Below are 21764 nucleotides of genomic sequence, written 5' to 3' on the forward strand. Positions count from 1 at the left end.
AAACTGGAAAGTGCGAAATCTGGTGCAACTCTGCATAGAAACCAATCAGCTTCCAGGTTTTATTGCCAAAGCTTAATTGAACAAGCTGAAGTTAGAAGCTGACTGGCTACTATGCACAGCTGCATCAGATTCTGTGTGCACCAGTTTTAGTAAATCCCCACCATAGTCCTTAGTTTCAACACTGGTATGAAGAAAAGGACAGCAGCAGAGAATGGAGTGATTTTCTCTGTCATTTGGAGAAAATGGCAAAATTGTAAAAAAAAAAAAAAAAAAAAAGTAAAAAATGGCCATAGACACTAGAAGGCACAAGTATACGTGCTGCCACCAATCAATTTCCCCAAAGAATTTAATGTGGGGTAATTAATGAATGAATGGTAGCCTAAAGCTGGCTACACACAAAGCAAAATGTAGCTGGTTCAGCAGGCACCAGCTGAATTTTAGTCTGTGTGTGCTCCTCCCTTTTCAACAGATACCAGTCATTAGATTAGGTTCAATCTAACAGTTCTGTTGGAAAACCCTTAACAATTAGCAGTCTGTAATCAATGGCTGCAGCTGCTGATCAGTATTCTAACACAGGAGGGATTCCTTTGTGATGAATGCCTGCTGATTGAATGAAAAAAAAATGAATAGTGCGTACCCAGCTTATGGCCATTAGTCTGGAGAGAGAAGTTCTCCAGTTTCTGCTAATTAAGGGCCAAGTAACAGAGATCAGCCAAGTTTTAGGGTCCCTTCACACTGGCTTTCCGCACCGGACTTCGTTTTGCTGAATGGGTGATCCAAGGTGGATGACAGGTCCGTCTCCACTCACTGTGTGGAGATGGATCTGTCAGAGCCCTGCTGTCCTCTATGGGAGATTGGATTAAAATGGACCGCCTGTCCGTTTTCATCCGATCCCTATGGATTTCACGGTTCAGATCGGACGTGTTAAAAAACTGTCAGGTGGACCTGATCAGAGCGCATGTGTGAAAGGGGCCTTAGTAATCTTTCTGATTTCTGTTATTCCTGAAAAAGTTACAGGTAGAAAAAAAGCAACTGTTATCTCACAACTTAGCACACCTGGGCATTTTATATCTTGAAACTTAAAGCTTCAAAACTCTCAAGAAACAAAATTCCATGTATATAACCGCTTGCGGACCAGCCACCGCAGTTTCACTGTGGCAGGTTGGCTCCGCTGCGCAAAATCACATTGATGTATGTGATCTTGCGAGATCTGTTTAGCAGGCGTGCATGCCTCTCAAAAGCTCCGTGAGTCAAACCGTGGGTCCTGCGGACTCAATGTCCGTGGGGATACCCGCGATTGTCTCACAGAGAGGATGAACGGGGAAATGCTGATGTAAACAAGCATTTCCCTGTTATGCCTAGTGACAGTGTCACTGATCACAGCTCCCTGTAATTGGGAGCAGTAATCAGTGTCACACGTAGTCCATCCGCCCACAGTTAGAATCACTCCCTAGGACACACTTAACCCCTACAGCGCCGATTTCTGTGTTTTAGGGCTCAAAGACTTTAATAGGAATGCCTGTAAATGCTCAAATCTAGCATTTTTTCAGGCTTTTTTTTTTGCATTGATGAACTGGTCTTCTCTCACCAATGCTTTTCATGGGCTAAAACAGAAATGCCTGGAGCTTGAATACACATGTATAACACTTGAAATATGCTTCTAAAACACTCATAAAGTCACACAAAATACTGCAATAAAAAATGCCTAAAAATCGCTCTGCTTGGGTGTGAATGCAGCCTTAGGTTACTGTATACATGCAAGCCCCTGTGGAATTTCTGCCAATATGGAAAAACATGCTAGGACATGAATTGATTTGAATAAGTAAATGCATTACATGAACATTATATAAACAAATGAGGATGATCATCAGGGTAATACCGATTACCCATAATGTCTCAGAAATTGGTGTTATACACACAACACACACACAACACAAACAATAATCTGACGCACTGTTATCACTGAGATGATAATGTTTAGCTGTACCTTCTAATGCCTATGGTCATCTTTTGATTAGATGTATTTGTGGCCCACACACATAAACAATCTTGGATAGAATTATATTAAGCAGTTTAGCACATATGAGAAGATCATTTATTTAAGGGATGGCCCATCCTGCCACCGTAATACTAAATCTTGTATTTCTTGTGGCTACAGATATAGACACACACAGCCTGGGAAGACCTGGAACCTATCAAATTAATGAATGAATATATAAATACTACACATTCCTTATTCGGTCTTATCATTATAGATAAATATAAATCATATCTATCAAGATCACAAAGCAGTAAATATGAAGTGAACGAAGGCCCTCCCAAATACATTCTAGTTCATATAAAGGAGTTTTCCATATCTGCAAAAGATAAATATAATTATATATGAGATTTTTATGTGTGTGGACCACAAATACAACTAATGACCTAAATCAACATTTAATATGATTTTTCTTTTTTTGTACTGATAAGCATTGTCATATTCAACATGCCTATCAAGTATCCACTTTACTTTTTAATAAGCAACATTGATATGAGTATGTGATTCACATATGGCACACCTGACACTCCATCTAGAGACCAAAGAGGCCAAAAATGTATTCTACTCAGGTTCCTAATCTTATTGACCCAGCGGTTCAGTTTTGTTAATTTTATTGATATTGCTATAACCATCTACAGTAATCCAGTAAGTTTAACTGTTTGTTAAGAAAATATATATTCTGTAATCACCAGTATGAGGTGTTCTTTCTATGGATAGAATGCTTGTTTATATGCAGACGGAGATGTGAGTATTGTGATATTTTGTGCTTTGATGTATTATTCCTTTTGAAATTGAGGCTGCTGCTGCTGACTGTGTGTATTCTATGATACCTTGCGCTTTTTCGGTAAAAGTTACTTGATTTAACCTGATTTGTCATTGATTTGTCATTCATACATTTGCAGCCCCTTAGTCTACACACGACCGGACTTTGACGGACTTGGTCCAGCAGACTAAATCCGACGGACAATTCGATTGCGTGTGGGCTCCAGCTGACTTTTTATTCCCCAAAGTCTGGCGGACCTAGAAATAAAACTTGCTTCAAATCTGTCCACCGGACTCGGCTTTCTAGCGGAAATCCATTTGTCTGTGTGCTAGTCCGACGGATTAAAACCAATGCTAGGGCAGCTATTGGCTACTGGCTATGAAGTTCCTTATTCTACGTCATCACGTTCAAATCCGCCGGACTTTTGGAGTGATCGTGTGTGGCCAAGTCCGTTCGCTTGAAAGTCCGACGGACCTCAGCTGCAAAGTCCGTCGGATTGTCCGCTGGACCAAGTCCATTGGAAAGTCCGGTCGTGTGTACGTGGCATTACCCACTTATATTGTAAATTAAACATATTTGTGTCTACGTGTGGCTCTCATATGACCATCATGTCTCTTGCATGACATACTCTAGGCATTTGGTGTAAGCAGTACCACTTAGATCTTTCAGATTTGGTCATCACTGTGCCCCCCTGGGCAGTCTGCAGCCCAGTAGGGCAAGTGTGTTTTTATCTACGTGTGTAAAAGCACCCAAGGAACCAGTCTTCATTGTACTCTTGCTGTTGGTTTATTTATTTTTTCTATACCATTCAGTCCCCTACAGTATTTACCAGAAGGACTTCAGGTAAAAGTCTTTATCTCTATCTTTTACTGATTCAGCTAGATAAGGTGGTAGTACTGGGTAAACACAAAAGCAGATATTGCAGTTTTTCTTGCCAGTTTACCTAACTCACATAAGTAAAACAAAAATAAATCACATAGCAGAAAACTGTCCAGTTGGCTAACACTCTTTCCTTGTAGCTCTGAGTTAGAGTCTCATTATATACAACATCTGCATGGAGATTGAGTGTTATATTTGTGTGGGCTTGTTCCGGCTTCCCTTCACAATCTAATCTAGGTCAACTGGCTTCCTCCCAAAACGTATCCTATATGTTTGCATAAGTATGGTGGGATCATCAGACTGTGAGCTGCTTTGAGGTACAGAGACTAATTTAAATGTTTCTATATGTATCAGTGCTATGTAAATACTGTAAATAAAATCATTATTTGATTGGCTGCTTTTGAAAAAGGTAACTATTTCTTTGCTCCAGTTTCTACAAATCATCCCCATTGTCTTTAAAAAAATAAGTATTCCTCCAGGAGATCATTGTGGGAGGAGACGGTGATTAGTTCCATTCATTACACAGGTGGTGACTGCTCATTCACAAATTTAAACAATCAACCAGAGTTGCAGGGCTGTGTGATATTCTCCTAGAGCAGGGGATCGTTACTATCAATTAACCAAAAATTATACCTACAACCCTATATCAACACAAATAGGTGATAATTTAGTGGCGCTAATAAAATAAAATAACAATAACTCAAACAATGTATATAATGTGATTAAATCACTCAGTGACGTAGTGACAAAATATATTGATACAAAGTCCACAAATCAGTATTAAAGTGAAAATACAATCTTCTCATAAATGATAAATCTTCCAGCACACCGACGTGCTTGTGACACCTCTCCCTATGAAGAATGCACTCACCAGCATATATTGCCCCCCACTCTCATGTTTGGCTAAAAGGTATTCATAACCACACCTGGGCCAATGAACCGATCATCCATCCAAAACGGTGATTTTTTTATATGTGAAAGATAAAAGTGCTTAGCATAGCGTGATAACGTTTTAAACAAATTTATTTAAAATTCACATCCACACTTCAATATATAAACTCACATGGTGTACGAAAAATCACTGCATATAATGAATCATCTCAGCAAACTGCAAACACTGGTTTAGGCGGTGCACTGCAGTCCCAGGAAGAAGTCAGAGTGACGAAACATGTCGGGGGCGTGGCTACGTGAAACGCCGTTTACTGTGAGAGACACTGAGAGCAGGGTTTTTGGAGTGGCTGAGAGGACACTGAGAGCAGGAGCTTTGGAGTGGGTGAGAGCCAGAGTGCATAAGCCGAGTACGCCATGGTTTGGATGGATGATCGGTTCATTGGCCCAGGTGTGGTTATGAATACCTTTTAGCCAAGCACGAGAGTGGGAGGCAATATATGCTGGTGAGTGCGTTCTTCATAGGGAGAGGTGTCACAAGCACGTCGGTGTGGTGGAAGATTTATCATTTTTGAGAAGATTGGATTTTCACTTTATTACTGATTTGTGGACTTTGTATCAATATATTTTTATGTCACTGTGTCACTGGGTGATTTAATCACATTATATACATTGTTTGAGTTATTGTTATTTTATTTTATTAGCGCCACTAAATTATCACCTATTTGTGTTGATATAGGGTTGTAGGTATAATTTTTGGTTAATTCATATTATTTTATTCAAGTGGCAGCTTTATCACGGTTTCATCTGGTGGCACAGGGTATTAGGGGCGGATTATATTCAGTACCAACAGATCAGTGATCTTTACTATCAGCAAGCAGGCCATCACACTGCTTGACATCACTGACTGATGATTAAATGAACAGTCAGCAGGGGCTGCGTTATAGAGCTGTAAGCTGATAGTAAACATCCATTGCCCTGGCAAATCTATCACACATATTTTTATATAATACTTATAGTGTATGTCAAGCCAAAAGCTTTTTTTCTAGTTTTGGATAGAGAAGGGAATGATTAGAACTGTTGGAATTTTCTGCTTTCCAGGTGTTTGTTAGAGAGATTTACCCTCACTTCCTGTCCTACTGACAGTGATTTCACCAGACAGGAAGTGAGGAAAAATATGCAACATGGCAGAGACAGAAATAAACACCAGACAGCAGTTCGAACCTTTCCCTTTTCTACCATAGAAAATGATTTTTATTTCTTTCTGTGTTGCTGTTGGAGAGGAAAATGTCCTATTTCTTTTGAATACCCAGTCACTTGTAGATTCCTTTCACGTAACTGAATAATTATATATTAATACAATTCTCAGTGAAGGCCCTCGTATCATTTAGGAAATCAGCCTAAAGATCTCTGCCAGATTCCCTGTAAAAGAGTCCCACTTCTTACATAGTTGTTTTGATGAGCAAGTTTCTTTCTGTGCAATGTAAATTCCAAACTTGCCCCTTTCAAGATCCAATGATGAGCCTCCTCTCCAGTACACGGCTATTAGCACTTCATCTAGTTCGCTCCAGTGCACCCATCTCAGCCTGTGACTTCAAGTGACTTCCTGTACATCCCAGTGTCCTCAAGGGACTCCAGTGCACCTTGTGACTCCAGTGCATCCTGGGGGATCTTGTGTCATCTAGTAATTCAAGGCTGCCATGTCTACCTTCTGACTCCAATGCATCCCAGAGAATCCTGTGTTATTTAATGAATCCTATTGCAACCTGTGTGCCCCCATAGTGTTTGGCATGCTCCACAGTTGGCTGGCTTGCTATGCTCCATCATCAATACCCACTGGTGCCTCGGGAACCCTCAGGTACGCTCCTGAAATTACCAGTTCTTCTCTTAGTGAATAAGGACCCTTTTCCATGACAGTAGCATCAAATAAAAATCTATCTGGCAGAGTGAGTTTCCTTTATGATACATCTGTCGGTTAAATGGACCAGGGAACTCAAGTGCACAAATCTGACCACTTTTAGACGACTATAGGAAGACCGTGGGTTATTGTACTTGCCATGTGTACAAAATTGAAATGTTTGTTTTTGGTAAAATGGTTCATTTATTTCAAATTATAACCAGAAGCGACTGACTTGAATTGATTTATCATTGACTAGACTACAGTAAACTGAAGTCTGATTGGTTGCAGTGGGTGCGTTTGTTATACATTAGAGCTATGACCACTAGCTGGTATTCTACAATGTAAGTACCTGTGACAGGGTACTCCTTTGTATATATGTTGCAGTACTATTCATTGTAGCCTGTTTTGTGACAAGTTAAGGGTTTTTTTGGCCTTCCATTCTTCCCTAGAGTGCAGAAACAAAATTAGAAACAAAACTACCAGCTTTCTCGGCTACTCATCATTAGAAAAGCACAGAGTCTACCTAGTAAAAAAAAAAAGATAAACTAAAGTTCCCGCTAAGAGAGTAAGTTAATCACATTAATGATTTTTGATGAGTTGAAACATTAAAGCTAATTTTTAACAAACGTCTGACCTTGATGTATATGGAAGAGAACTGCTATTACTTATTAAGGAGGATAACTTATTAACAAACCACCTTATAATTTTAATGAGGCAACATTTTAAAATAACTGACAAAGGTCTACCTCTGAAAAAACAGCTTGACAGCATTTGCCATGAGTTCCTGAAAAACAATAGCAACTGTGTCAAGGAAGGAGGAGGACTGTTTGCTCAAAAATATGACACACTTGCTTTGCCAGGCTGAACTGGGTGTGTACAGTGAAGTTTCCTGACCGCTTCTAGAAAGACATCAGTGTGCAGTTTACTCTGTGTGACGCTCTCTGTGTCACCTGTTTGTGAAAAGCAAGGGTCTTAAAGTGTGTATCAAGAAAGAGTTACAAAAAAAATAGTAACATAGTGGTAAATGTTTGCACATTTCCCATGTTTTATCCCTTCAAAGACCCTGCAGGTGCAGAAAAATACCTGTTGATCTGCCAAAAATGAACTTAGTTCTTAAAGTGTTTGTTTACGTTTTCACAAAAAACTTACAACACCCACTCCTGTGGTCGTTGGTGCATGTACCTTGGGTGATCTGTTCCCCATCTTCTGATGCCCTCTCCAACTGGTATAATAGTCCAGCTCTTTAAAAAAACTTAATTAAACCAGAACTAAACCCTCCTATTGTTTTCAGTCAAGGAAACTGCCATCTTGGCCTTTGTTTGATCTTCAACTCCTATGATGCTGCACATGTGATCAGTTATGGCACCAGCCATTTGATGTTTTAACAGTTTGGTTGAGAGCACAACCAGTATGACAGTTACATTGGAAAATGTAACTGTTTTTTTTAAATTGTTAAATTGATCGGTTTAGTGCCACTTTAAACTTCATTGAAGGTTGTATAGCAGCATATTGCTCGAAATGGTGAGCACTCATTTGTCAGCGTTGGCCACATGACCACACTCACCAACAAAAATCTCTTTGTTCTGGGACGCTCTCAGAAGGATTACTATTTGTCAGTGCTCTCACCTTGTCAGTATGTAAGCGGGTAGGGTGGTGCTTGTTGGTCACATCTACCATGTTTCTTCCCTCATTGGGTACCAAGCAAGGCCTACCCTGAGGTGTGTTCTTCTTGGCCATGCTAGGCACCTTGTACAGGGTCACTTTACTACACATGGGCACCTTTGCTTTGTGTCATCTTTGTTAATTCCCTGGGACACCGCTGAAGCTGCCGTGAGGGAAAACCCAGCCTTAAGGCTGACCTCTACTTTTAGAGGTGAACGTAGACCATGCAATTGGCACTGTAACTGTTCAGTTAATTCTCGGCTCCTGTGTCAGTATTCCCCTTCTCTATACTCTGCATTTAGCCAATGTTCACATCCATCTGTCTAGCGTTTTCCACTACTACTCTCCAATAGCAGAATGGGCCTTGCTATGCACTCTGCATGGGCTCTAGGTGTGCACTTAACTTATCTCTTGCGCTTCCTTACCTCTGTAGAGGATGGGAACCTCTGCGGTGCAGATTCTCTCCCATTGCTCAGTGGAAAGAGTGCTGACAACATCTCTAATCCAGTGATCATACCTGGCCAGCTTCTCTCTAGTCTGCACATGTGGGCCATGGTTTGTTCATGCCTATGGCCAGAGCTGTACTCCAAGAGACCAATGGAGGTGCCATGAGTACAGCTATCCATAGAAATAAATGAGACTTTAGAATGACCAGTAAAGAGAGGCTGACCCTGTCCATGTCAGTGATCAGTTTGAGCCTCCCAATCCCATCAAATCTATGCTCCAGTATTTATTAGAAAAAAAATATGTTTAATTACCACTGATGAATAAATAGTTGAATAATCAGTGGAAAAACTTAAAAATTGTCCTCCCAATAAGAAGTTGACAGGGACACTTAATTTGTGAATAGAAATATGTTTGGTACTGCTAAATTATTAGACATTGACAAAGCTAAATTTCTTTATAGCCACCCAGGCTTGGAGCAAAACACAATAGTCATTATTGTGTTCCTCCCCATGTCAGCTGCCTTATCCATGTCAGTGTTTTTGTGAAATGGGCAGCAACAGCCTACAAAATGGCTGATCTGGCCATTGTGTGCACGTGACAGGTGCTCTTAATCCATGCTATTGAATACATAGAGGTAGAAATGCAATGCACCAAAAATTCATCCTGAAGCTTATCTACATAGAAACCTACAAAGGAGGGATTATGTTAACAATATTTGTTAAATATTTATCCTCTGAGGTACAAGTAAAAAAAAACCTTCTAATGAAGTGTTAGGTTTCTTTTAAGACTTCCTTCTTTTTTCATTCTGCAGTTGACAAGTGACGTTATAAGCAGAATGCATGTTTTCTTTCTCTGCAGTTTAGAAAGTAAGAAATGCGTTTCTATACCAAGTAGTCAACAGGAGCTTAGTTTAGGTGTAGCAAGGTTTGTAAAAAAAAACATTTTCAATGATAAAAGACATTTGATAGAGTGAGGAAATGGAGTTAGGACATTTTTCTTTTTGTTGCTGCCTGTGGGGTATGTTTTACTCACTTCTGTGATGGGTGTAACAGAAGAAAGTTAGGGAAAATTCCTTTGATGGGGACTCAGGCAGCATTTAAAAACCTACAGATGGTCTACTAGACCCCCACTTTATCCAAAACAAAAAAACGAAAAAAATTAGTTGGGTTTAAAAGACACTGTTTTCCCATTCAAAACCATTCCCAACCCACTGATATTCACCTTTCTAGCACTCCTCCACCATTCCTTCGCTGTCACAGTGAGCATCAAAATACCAGATGTCAGTTATTGGCTGAGCCTAAAGAGAGTAGTAATATCACCCTCTCTGTCCACAGCTCCCAAATGTGATCGGGAAGGACTGTATCTTTTTTAGAAACAAATCTCTCTGTCCTATCTCCTTCTAAGTAGGGATGAGCTCAGGCCAAGCTCAGTTTTGAGCTAAACCAATAGGAAAATGTCACAAGACAGCAAGCCACCATCCCAATCAGCTGTGGCTACACAATTCTCAGGCCTGCAGCTGCGTGTCACAGAGGCGGGGATGCCGGTGACGTTATTGACCTAATATAGGCACATGGCCATATTTGGACAATGTCATTGACCAAATATGGCAATGTCACCATATTAGGTCAATGATGTCACTAGCATCCCTGGTCCTTTGTTATGTGTGGCTGTGGGGCAGGGAATTTCATCTGAACTTTAGATCTCCAGTTGTCCCTCTTTTTTGGTCTGATATATAAAACTCTATCAAGTGTACTTTTTAACTATAAAAAGTGTTCTATTACAATAAACCTTTCATCAAACTTCTACTTTGGTGTTTCCCAACCTTTTTTCAGTCGAGGCACCCTTTTAAATTATGGATAATCTCTAGGCACCCTTTAAAATTGTTGGCAGCCTTGAGGCACCCCATTCTAAAATGTAAAAAACGATTTGAATAACTTTACACAGTGTAGGAACATGTAGGACACCCAACATTAGAGGAGATGTATTATTCCAAAGCAAATACACTTTTGCACACTGGTACTGACTAGTATTCCAATGTTTCTCTTCTCCCTAAATTTCTCTACATCAGTCAAATAATGTCATCCCAGTGCTGAGGGAGAAGGGTACAGGAGGGCAAGTATGCTGTGGAGGCAAAAGACACCCTCCTTATTAACTGATGACGTCATTGGTTGTTAGGATGGCAATGAGTAGAAAGTCGTAATGGTGCATTTTAGTTGGTCGAGTGGAAAAGTGACAATATACTTTTTCCTGAACTATGCATCCACCCAAAAAGCAAGGAAATTATATAAAACCACTGGGTAATACCAATAGTAATTAGCTATAGAGGGTATTACATTGGCTGTAGATAACACTTATTAAAGTGCTTTCAATAATCTGTTGCTATTATCAATTTGTGAAATTCCTCAATTTTCAAAACCTGAAAAGGTAAAACTGATTGTTTGCTTTGAGTTATTGTTCTATATTCATAATCATTACACCTAGCACGACTTTACTACATAAACGTGTATATATGAAAAAATCAATGTCCATGTAAGCGATAGCCAAGCACATAACATGAAGAAATAATATATTTTCAGATAACCTTTACATACACACCCAGGTACAGGAAAAACAGTATCTAGACAAATCTGTAGCAGGAACAGGCCCTCGGGCAAATTAGCCTGCTTGGTGAAAGGGTGGAGGCTGCTGAACATGTTTCTCTGCAGAGTCACAGAGGGAGTCACCCATTGCTTAGGCACGGCATCTACACAATCCACAGATGTTTTCTTTTATCTGACAAAATATGTTTCCCTTTGGCAATATTATTTACTGTTAGGAATATAGTCATTTTAAAGTTATTCATACCTGAGAAGATCCAGCAGATCAATTTTTAAATTAATCTACAATTAGCTTGGCCCTGTCAGACAACAATCGATTAAGAACTAACATTTTTTTGCATGATCCAAAAGATTTGCATGAGTGACAGATGCACAATTCTTAAAGATTTAGCCACAGGTGTATATATATATATATATATATATATATATATATATATATATATACATTTATTATAGAATAGATGTTGTGAATGCCATAAAAAAATGGTTAGACATCTTAATTACAATGTGCAAAACCCAATGTTGGTACAGGATCTTAGATTCCGTGCATGGAAAAACTCATGGTGTCTATCCACAATACATACTCAACTTGCATGATCACATGAAGAGCCTGGGTCATTTTCTTGGGTTCCCCATGTACTCAAAAACTATTAGTTGACTAAGCATACCCTTCACAGAATAGGATTGCTGTCTGGGGACTCCCCTCGCCTTTCTGACTTTTGTCTACATCTTCGTTCCCCACTTTCCTTGTATCTACCTTCATACCTTTTCAAGGAAATTTTACAATTACACACATGCTAAATTCCCTTCTGCAATTTCCCCATGAGGCTCCCATGATTATGGATTATTGTATTAATTATAGATTGTGTACATGTGTATTTTACCATAATGACTCCACCATGAAGTCGTTATGCATATTTAATTTGACCCTGGCTTCCCCTAACCTCACTCTACCATAAAAAAAACCTAATAAAAATGATACTGCTTTAAACCTAATTTTTGGCCACTAACAGTCAGATATTTATTTTAATAACATGAAAGATTCAGTATTTGAAGAGTTTCCAAACTGTGCCATATAGGCATAGCAAAGCATGTATTGTTCTGAACACATGGATTATGATCTTGTGTACTTCTTGTTTTAAATCTCACACACCTGTACAGAGTAAATATTATTTTAGCTATCTGCTCTCTGGCCCTTTACAAAATCAATTTCCAAGCATGTACACTCAAAGAGCATAGATATTAGATATTGACTTGAGCAGGTACAGTTGACATACACATTTTTTCACTATGATACATTTAAAGCTTATTAAAATACTGGTCTTACATAAAATAAAGTGATTCTTGCAACCAACTATACAACCAGCAAAGAACAACTGACACCTCTGCCAGGTCCTAGACTATGGACTACACAGCACAGATGGGAGATAGCTTCCTGAAACCCAGACCTAGAAGTTCATATTAAATGCACAGGACCTTCAACAGGTTATAGAACATTACAGAGATCTGAAGTCATTGAATGAAGAATACGAGAAGTTCTTACCTTGGTGACAGCAAAGATAATTTCTTATATGTAGGTTTTCTCCGTCAGGACTGATAGAGTGTCCTGCCACCTATGACTGACACACAGTTCCAAAACCTGTGAGCTGAGACTGAACTGCACTGATCCTCCTACCTGCTGGGCCAGCCCATCACACACTCTCGCATACCTCAACCACAGAACGATGGCAAGAAATAATTTGCATCAGTTCCTTAGAATACAAAGGTTGCATTGCTAAAATTATACCTACAATAACGTAGTTAAAAGGGTTAGTAAATTATCACAAGCTGGCTTATTCAGTCAGATAAAACATATTGGTATGCAGAATGCTTTAAATCATAGCAGTCAACAATATAATAGATGACAAGTGTCCCTCTTTCTACATGACTGTCCCTGGGGTTAGAAAATTGTCCCACGCCTCCCAAATTCCAAGGATTATCTGATCAAGCATGGGACAGCACACAATTTACCACATACTATTATATTTTTCTGTTTCCCTTTCAGAATTGAGCTGACCATAGGCTGGTAGATTTTTGTTCTCACTGAAATTCATCAAGATTGTTCACCAGAGCATTCAATAATACCATCAATGACTCAACAAATTTTGCAAGAAAGTCCTGAAAAAATGTGTTCCATGCTATACCAGTGCTACTAAATTTAAAGTGGCTTCAAAGGCAGAAGTTTTTTTTTTTACCTTAATGCATTCTATGAATTAAGGTTAAAAAACGTCTGGGTGCAGCTACACCACCAGCCCCACCTTATACTTTGGCCAACCACAGCCAATGAGGAGAGAGTGGGGGTAGGGCAGAGCTACCCTGTGTGTAAATGGATAATGTTCATTCACAGGAGCACGGCTCGGAAGCAAGCCTGCTCGACTGCTATGGGGGCACTTGGCAGGTGGGAGGAGCCAGGACAATTGGTAGGGGACCCAAAAAAGAAGAGGATCGGAGCTGCTCTGTGCAAAACAATTGCACAGAGCAGGAAAGTATAACATGTTTGTTATAAAAAAAAAAAAGAAAACAAAACCTTTAGACTCACTTTAACCCCCTTCAACTCAGGAAGGTTCAACCCTCTTCCTGACCATGCCATTTTTTGCGATACAACACTGAGCTGCTTTAACGGACAATTGCGGGGTCGTGCAATGCTGTACCCAAATAAAATTGAGTCCCTTTTTCCCCACACATAGAGCTTTCTTTTGGGGGTGTTTGATCACCTCTGTGGTTTTTATTTTTTTGCGCTATAGACTGACAATTTAGAAAAAAAAACAAGATTTCTTACTTTCTGCTATAAAACATATCCAATAAAAAAAGTAAAAAAAAATCAAATGTCTTCATCCGTTTAGGCCAATCTGTATTCTGCTACATATTTTTGGTAAAAAAAAAAACAATAAGCATATATTGATTTGTTTGCGCAAAAGTTTTAGCAGCTACAAACTATGGGATAGATTTATGGACTTTTTATTTATTTAATTTTTTTATTGGTAATCGTGGCGATCAGCAATTTTTAGCAGAACTGCGACATTGCAGTGGACAAATCTGACACTAATGCCGCGTACACGCGATCAAACTATCCTAGGTCCCCCCCTAGGTCCATATGAGACCCTTATCCGAGCACGCTACCCGTCCGGTCAGGAAAGGGGGTGGGGTAGAGCGAGCGCCCCCCCTCCTGAGCCATACCAGGCTGCGTGCCCTCAACATGGGGGGGCTCTGTGGAAGGGGGCCGCATGGCCCGCCACTCCAAAACACCTTGTCCCCATGTTCATTAGGACAAGGGCCTCTTCCCGACAACCCTGGCCATTGGTTGTCGGGGTCTGCGGGCTTATCGGAATCCGGGAGCCCCCTTTAAAAGGGGCCCCCAGATCCCGTCCCCCCACCCTATGTGAATGAGTATGGGGTACAATGTACCTCTACCCATTCACCTGTGAAAAAAATTTAAATAAAACACAACACACAAGGGTTAAAAATATTTTATTGCACAGCTCTGGGGGTCTTCTTCCATCTTGGGGGGTCTTCTCGCCAGACTCCTCTGCTATCTTCTGCTCTTTTACTAGCTCTTTTACTAGCGGATGAGCCCGGCTTTCTTCTTCGTTGCCGCTGCCGCCCGGGGGTCTTCTTCTGACTTCGGGGGTCTTGTCCCCCTCTTCGGGGGTCTTGTCCCCCTCTTCGGTTCTTCTTGCCGGGCCTCCACGCCTTCTTTCAGCTCTTTTACAAACGGTGGCCCGGTCTTCTATCGCCGCCGCCTTCTCTTCTTCTTGTTCTTCTTCCTTGATATGTTGACTCGACGCGCTCTCTGGCCGCAATGACAGGGACGCGGCGTGCGGCGACTTATATAGGGACATCGCTGGGTGATGTCCCCACCCATTATGATGTCACAGTCCCAGAGAACTGTTGATGAATTTTAGTATTGTGATACTGCGCTGTCCTAAAAATATAATAAATGCTCATTTAACTGCTGCAACTAAATTATGTGAGATACCCACACTAGCATACCATTCCAAACTGTTAGCTGCGCTGAAAAAATATTTTTTACATAAATTACCACACAAAAAAAATATATGCAAATAAAAATAGTTTTGAACAATCGGTGAAATGACACAGTCCCCAAAACAATTAATGGATTAGACAATAGCTATATAAGTAAATTCTCAGACATCCGGTCAGATAAACTAAATGAAAAAGTCCTCTGAATGTGCTTGTATCCTTAAAAGTCTATTTCTCGCGACATCACATAGCAAATATACACCCGAAAAGTGATGGCCCGCTCCAAGAAAGAGATCCTCCACCTCTATTCACACTGTCGCTTACCAGATTTTAAGATCTCTTTTTAACTAGTTGCTGACCGCCGGCTGTCAAATGACGGCCAGGCGGCGCACCAGTTGTGGCGGGAGGCCGTCATATGACGGCCTCCCGTTTAAACAGGGAATGCGCGCGATCGTGCACGCGCATCTCTGTTTCTTCGGTGGCGGCGTGTCACGGAGACACCGCTCGCCACGGAAGGGGGTGAACAGCCATTGGTTATGGCTGTTTACCACGTGATCTTCATCATGGCCGATCACAGATGGTCACACCCCACTATGCATGTCGCATGCGCGCTGTGCGTGCACGTCGGTGGCGGCGTGTTTCCCGGGAACACTGCTCGTCACCTACGCTGGTAAACAGCCATTGGCCGGCTGTTTACCCACGTGATTGGCTGTAATCCTCACTAAAATGTAAACAAACCGCGGTAACGAGATGTTACCGGGTTCTCCTCCTCACACACCGATCGTGTGTGAGGAGGAGATTGCGGTAACATTTTGTTACCGCCTACAGTGTACACCAATCACACTAATTGCACAAAAAATAAAAATCCCACTAGTGATTAAATACCACTAAAAGAAAGCTCTATTTGTGTGGAAAAAAGGACGCAAGTTTCATATGGGTACAGTGTTGCATGACTGAGTAATTGTCATTCAAACTGTGAGAGCGTAGAAAGCCGAAAATTGGTCTGGTCAGGAAGGGGGTGTAAGTACACTGTATTGAGGTGGTTAAGGAGATCTACACAAGCATGTAATCCTTTCGCAGACAGGGGTTCACTTTAAGAATCTAGAGGCTGGCTCCCACAGAAACGTCACAGATGGTACCGGAGTTTTCTAGGCAATATTCCTCCCCAAGTGAAAAACAAGAATGCCTCCATAGTGTAATTCATACACACAATTATTTATTAAAATGAAAATAAAGAATTGCACTTACAAACGTATTCTTTCTCATAAGCGCTCTGTTAAAATCAACAAGTCGGCCAGTTCAATTAGACGCTGCCTGTGTCTTCCGGGTCCAGCGCAGTACCCGGTGACATCAGCACGTCACTCCTCCCTACGTCGTTTCGTCACAACTGACGTCTTCCATGTGCCCCTGGAAGACGTAATTTATGTAAACATAATTTTTTCAGCGCAGCTAAGGGGTTTGGAAGGACTGTTGCTGACCCTGCCCATTGTCTCTATATAAGTCGCCGCGCAACACGTCCCTGTCATTACGGCCAGAGACAGCGACGAGTCAACATCTCAAGGAAGAAGAACAGAAGAACAGAAGGCAGTGAAGACAGCGGTGACAGAACATTCCAGAAGGACGTACCTGTATATCCTCCCATTCTCGTGTCTTGTGAGGACCCGGTACTGGATTTCTGTGATTGACCCAGGTACCATGTGATTACTGTGACCAATCATACTATTGTGATTGCTGTGATTGGTCACAGTAATCACATGGTACAGTGCCAATCACAGTAGCCCTGTACCATGTGATACCTACAGCCAGTCACAGTAACTACATTAGTAAGCAATGTGTCATGAGCCATTCACAACAGTAAAACTATTGTTTTTACAATGATATTCACTGTACAAGCAATCATTGCATTAAAAAAAGATACATTATATATAAACAGCCACACCAGTTACATTGTTCGTGACCACCTCTATACCAGTTCCAGTGTCCTTGATCACTGCCATACAAGTTTTACTGTCCCCAATCACCACCAAACCAGTTACAGTGTCCCTGATCAAAGCTACACTAGTCGTATTGTCCCCAATCACCAACACACTAGTTAGACACACGGTCACACATTCCGACGGAAAATGTCCGATTGGACCGTGTTGTTGGATAATCCGACCGTGTGTGGGCTCCATCAGACTGTTTCCGTCGGAATATCCGACCAACAAAGTTTTAGAGCAGGGCTATAAAATTTTCCGACAACATGATCCGATCGGACTTTGTCCGATCGTGTGTAGATAATTCCGATCGGACAAAGTGCCACGCATGCTCAGATCAAATTACTAGACCAAAGCTATTGGCTACTAGCCTGAACGTAGCCCCTTCGTAATGAAATAACGTCATTGCGTTCAGAACGATCGGATTGCCCGACAACTTTGTCCAACCGTGTCTTTGCAACAGTTTCGAACAAAATCTGTCGGACAAAATCCAACAGATTTGGTTGTGAGAATGTCCGACCATTTGTACAAGGGCTTACAGTGTCCCTGATTAATTCCATACAAGTGATATTGTCCCTAACCAAGGCCACACCAGTTACAGTGTCCCTAAACACAGCCACCCCAATTACACTGTCACTGATCACTTCAACATCAGTCATCTTGTCCCTAATCACCACCACCCCAGTTACATTGTCCTTTATCACTGCCACATCAGTTCTATTGTCTGTAATCATCGCCACCCCAGTTACAGTGTCCCTGATCCCTGTCATACAAGTAATATTGTCCCTAATCACTACCAGAAGCCCGATTATGTCAGAGAAGATGTTGTAACTTGTCATGTTTTAGAACTTAAGCTGTTCCCCACTGTGATTACAGTGAATAAATGTCTGGAGACTTTTCTATTCACTCTGATGACCATGGGGAGTCATGTCTGCAGTCTCTGACCCTCTCCTGTATCCTGGTGGCAGTCTCTGACCATCTCTTGTATCCTGTCTGTAGGGATGAGCTCGGTGTTCGACTCGAACATCGAACGTTCGTCTGTTCGGCGAATTCAGAAGTTTGTGGACTGTTCGCACCACATTCGTGTGGCATGAACGGCCCACAATGCACTACGCCATCACAGTGCATTGCTGGCTCATGATTGGCCAAGTATGCACTGTGACCCCGCATGCTTGGCCAATCACAGTGCCGGCAGCGAGGATAGCCATAATTGGCCACAGGCAGGATGCCTGTGGCCAATTATAGCTCAGGGGGTTTAGTACACGCCCCACACTATATAAGGCTGCCAGTGCGGCGGCCTTATGTAGTGTGTTCCGGCGTGCAGGGAAATAGCTAGATAGGCAGGGACAGTGTGTTCTTTTCTCAGGCATCTTAAAGTTAAAGTGGTGTTGTGTGCCTCCAGCACAGTATACACCTGTATCTACCCTTTATTGCTGTTTTTCTCTAATTAAGGCAACTGGAGGAGTTAGTGGGTGTTGTGTGCCTCCAGCACAGTATACACCTGTATCTACCCTTTATTGCTGGTGTTCTCTCATACAGGCATCTGCAAGAATGAGTGGGTGTTGTGTGCCTCCAGCACAGCACAGTATACACCTGTATCTACCCTTTATTGCTGGTGTTCTCTAATACAGGCATCTGCAGGAGTTAAAGTGGGTGTTGTGTGCCTCCAGCACAGTATACACCTGAAGATACCCCTTATTGCTGGTGTTGTCTGTTGCATATCTTGCATATTAGCCTTTAAAATTAGCACTTTTGATTTCAAACGTTCGAATCCCATATACTTTAATAGGGTTCTAAAGTTCGTACAAATTTTAGGTCCGTTCGAAAGTTCTAGTACGGACCGAACCGGGAGGTGTTCGGCTCATCCCTACCTGTCTGCAGTCTCTGACCCTCTCCTGTACTATGCTTGCAGTCTCTGACCATCTCCTGTATAATATCTGCAGTCTCTGATCATCTCTTGTATCTTGTCTGCAGTCTCTGACCATCTCTTGTATCTTGTCTGTGGTCTCTGACCCTCTCTTGTATCTTGTCTGCAGTCTCTGATTCTCTGACCCTCTCCTGTATAATGTCTGCAGTCTCTGACCCTCTCCTGTATAATGTCTGCAGTCTCTGATCATCTCTTTTATCTTGTCTGCAGTCTCTGACCATCTCTTGTATTTTGTCTGTGGTCTCTGACCCTCTCCTTTATCATGTCCACAGTCTATGACCCTCTGCTTTATCATGTCTGCAGTCTCTGACCCTCGCCTGTATCTTGTCTGCAGTCTCTGACCCTCTCCTGTATCATGTCTGCAGTCTCTGACCATCTCTGGTATCGTGTCTGCAGTCTCTGACCAACTCTTCAGGTGGAGCACTAATAGCAAGAAGTGGAGCCTAAAGAGGAAGGGGTGGAATTTCCAGATGAAGGGGTGGATCTTAGACAGGACAACAGGGTGGGGCAAATTTAGATGGGGGCACCGGAATTTAGTCTTGCCTAGGCCAGAGCAAAACCAAAATACACCACTGTATAATGCAGAAGTCAAAAGTGGGTAATGTAGATATTTCAGGGGTCAGAACTGAATAGGATGCAGAGGTGAAGAGAATGTAACATACAGAGTGCAAGTGTTAGGAGAGGGTAAGGTACAAACAAAGGCTGTAAAGTAAGCTGATCGTACAAAAGCAGCAGATGGGGAAATGCAAATGCTGCAGCCTTAATGCTTTGCATTGCAGTGCTGCAAAATATATGCCCCTTTCTGTTATTTTCGGCCACCGAACATGAGCTTTTCCACTTAATGTGCCAACCTCTTCCCCCCAACCTCATACAATGCAGGCAGTTGCGGCCCCCTGTAAGGTCTATTCCCAGGGAAGTCATCAGTCTTGCTGAAATGGCAGTCTATTCATCTTACCACTCACCTCCAGAGTCTCAGAGATTGTGCTTAGTGCTGGGCTCCCTGCAGTTAAGGGAGGGCAGAAAGCAGTCTGACAACTTCTGGGCCCCAGCAGAGTAATACCATGTTCTGCAGAAATTTAAAAAAATCTCTCCCAGGCCTCATTTGTTCAGAAGCTTGGGGGGTGCAGAAAAAAGACTAATGATTTCAGGTTAAAGTGGAATAATCTGCCCCTCCATGTTTCCTGACATTTAAATGAAAGTCCCGGCATCTCCGGCTGGTTGATATAGAAAAGACAGGGGCTTTAACTTAATTGTTGCAAAACATGGCAATTACTCCACCTGCCCCCGAAAATCTCTCCTGATGAATTGGTTGGGGCCAGGCCCGGTTCATATAAACAGTACATACCTGTATATATATTCAGTACATAACATACTATATATGTGTGCATATAGTTTTTTCTTTTCCAGCTTGATGTATAACTAAGCTTCCACTTAGTTGTTATTAAAAGGTGAATTAGGCGTGTCTGCATATTACCTAATAAACATAAAAGGGCTGTGGCGTTGGAACATAGTTATACCTCAGGGCCAAAGAAAGTAAGAAATAGAAAAACATAACTAATCACTCACACATGTATCTTTGTAATTAAAACTGCAATCAGGAATGATGGTTTGGATGTGAAGCCCTAAGGCCTCATTCACATGGCTGTACTGGTAGGGTAAGTGGGTGGTACCTCCTCCATGTTCCCCTCCTATCTGGGTGCCAAGTGTGAGTCCCAAGAGGCCTACCCTGGGATGGGTTCTTCTTGGCTATGCTAAGCACTTTGGATAAGGTCACCCTCCTGTACATGGGGTAACTTTACTCAGACATCCCAAGTCTCCCACGAAATATGGGAGTCTCCCTCATTTCAGCTGTGGCTCCCGGACACCCACAAGTGGGGGGCAATATCCCAACAGCAGGGCTGATCCAGGGCTGCAGGCTTATCAGTGGCTGTGCCTTGTCCTCTATCCCTCCCCTACCTGGTTGCTATGTGACCAGTGGCATATTGTGGGGGGAGGCAGGCAGGGCTACCACCCTAGGGCTGGGTGCAAAACTTAAAGGGGCGCTGGTGTACTGTCCCCAGTGTGATGGCCATATAGCGGGAGCAAATAGTAGCAGGGCTGGTGGCACCATGGAGGCAATCAGCATCCATCGCCACACATGGCAGTAATCAGCGAGCCGAGAGAGTCCGAGACTCAAAAGAAGAGCTCCTCCAGCACCACCTCCTCTTCCTTGACACCTCCCCCGAAGTGGCGAGGAGCAGCAGGGGCGGCGCAGCGTAACGTACCAGTACAATCCAGCGCAACATGGATTGCTCCAACTTCCTCCACTCTCTAGCGTCACATGAAGCCCGGAGCAAGGACAGGCTGACTTGGGGCACAGAGGATGGCCGGGAGCAGTTGAAAGGATCAAAGCGGATTCTCACAAGACAGACTGGCATATGTGTATGTACCATCATCATACACACACAGGCCCGCAGGCTGCAGACTCTGGTACAGTGGGACAGAGGATGGACTGCAGATAGGGACAGGCCTGGGATCTTTCTCATCTCCCCCCTCACTCCCCCTCACTCTATCAGTCCTACCCTTACTCAGCACCCCCCTCGCTCAGCCTTCCCATCTCTCAGCAACTCCCTCTTTCAGTCCTGCCATCTCTCAGCCCTCCCATCTGTCAGCACCCCCCTCTCTCAG

The 21764-nt window shown here is 42.3% G+C and overlaps 1 protein-coding gene across 1 annotated transcript in view; it reads right to left on the reverse strand.

Annotated features, from left to right (window-relative positions):
• LOC143996266 (villin-1-like) overlaps nt 1-12875 on the reverse strand; it is a 147914-nt gene extending 135039 nt beyond the window's left edge. The window contains exon 1 of the mRNA XM_077491235.1: nt 12718-12875. The gene's annotated coding sequence lies outside the window, so the exon portion shown is untranslated. The remainder of the gene's footprint in view (nt 1-12717) is intronic.
• Nucleotides 12876-21764: the final 8889 nt, after the last annotated feature.

The sequence above is a fragment of the Lithobates pipiens genome, unplaced genomic scaffold, assembly GCF_037356315.1.
Source record: "Lithobates pipiens isolate NorthernLeopardFrog02 unplaced genomic scaffold, aLitPip1_a1.2 Scaffold_19, whole genome shotgun sequence".
Lineage (NCBI taxonomy): Eukaryota > Metazoa > Chordata > Amphibia > Anura > Ranidae > Lithobates > Lithobates pipiens.